Below are 1167 nucleotides of genomic sequence, written 5' to 3'. Positions count from 1 at the left end.
CTTAATAAAGGATATTATCACAGAGGCGATTGGGCTTTTCAATGCCTGGATAATTAAATTAGTATTTTGAAAGCTACACAAAGCCACAGTGAAATGTTAGCAAAAGAGAGTCAAAGAAGAAGACAAAGAGAAAATAAAAAAAAGAATGTAGGATATCTCATTTTCTCTGTTTAATTGGGACAATAATTAGCCAATCGAGACAATCTTTGATAGTTTTTAACCTTTGATTACAGAAATAATTTGATATGAAGGTGAGAATATCTTTATCAACACACGCAGTGTTTTGACATTGACTACAATGTGGTCGGTCCTATTGCGGTGGTCCATTCATAGTTCTTTGATCTGATGGGATCGCTATACAGTCGCGTTTCCCTTATCCCCAATACACTTGAAATATTTTCCAATATTTGTGAATCAGTAGAAATGTTACATATTTGTTTCAACGTTTCCTATTTGTGAACTTTGCCACGCCGAACACAATGCATACCCTCAAATCAGCAGCCGTATTCTAGATTATTCTATAATTATCTTTATTGTGAGGTGCACAAATCACTTCTATTCTCACGCCTTCGATCAATGAAACGGGTAAACATGTATCGGTTAGAATGCAACGTTGTTTTATAAAAATCAATCCGAGCACCGGAGACGTGTCGAGAACAGGCGGACGGCAGGTGTTTAAAAGGTCTGTCCGAAAATGGCGCCGAATGTGAACAAAAATTTCAACATATTTATTTCCTCGCATCACACAATACATAATCCATTGTTAATGTGCAAAGTTTCACATTGCACTTACCTTTTTCTATATATGTTATGAAAATAAAGAAATACTCCTCAGTGAATATCGACGGTTGGTTGCCTATCACTTTCACGCATTGGATAAACAGAGTGGCAATTCCATGTGTGTTATTATCCGGGCTATGTTTTTTAAAATGTGTTTAGGTTCTAGCAAAAAGGAGGTGGCTTCGTATGCAATGAGATATGTGTATTTATTGCAGTGGCCAATGGGCAACGGGGCAGAGACCAGCCTAATCCAATCAGGCTGTTTCGAGGTTGGTGTTCGATGGCAAGCGCCAAGGCTGCACCATCGTAACCAAGGACACAGATGATGTGTTCATTTGCTAAGAAAATCAATGTATATATTTCCAGGGATAAATGTAGCAGATTATA

General features: G+C 37.6%; 1 protein-coding gene across 10 annotated transcripts in view; it reads right to left on the bottom strand.

Moving 5' to 3' along the window:
* Positions 1-938, bottom strand: part of LOC110489366 (protein 4.1-like) — a 115901-nt gene extending 114963 nt beyond the window's left edge. For all 10 annotated transcript variants that reach the window (XM_036970783.1, XM_036970787.1, XM_036970790.1 and 7 more), the window contains exon 1: positions 794-938. The gene's annotated coding sequence lies outside the window, so the exon portion shown is untranslated. The remainder of the gene's footprint in view (positions 1-793) is intronic.
* Positions 939-1167: the final 229 nt, after the last annotated feature.

Source organism: Oncorhynchus mykiss, chromosome 32 (assembly GCF_013265735.2).
Source record: "Oncorhynchus mykiss isolate Arlee chromosome 32, USDA_OmykA_1.1, whole genome shotgun sequence".
NCBI lineage: Eukaryota > Metazoa > Chordata > Actinopteri > Salmoniformes > Salmonidae > Oncorhynchus > Oncorhynchus mykiss.
The sequence above is the reverse complement of the archived record's forward strand: the minus strand, read 5'-3'. Positions and strand labels throughout refer to the sequence as shown.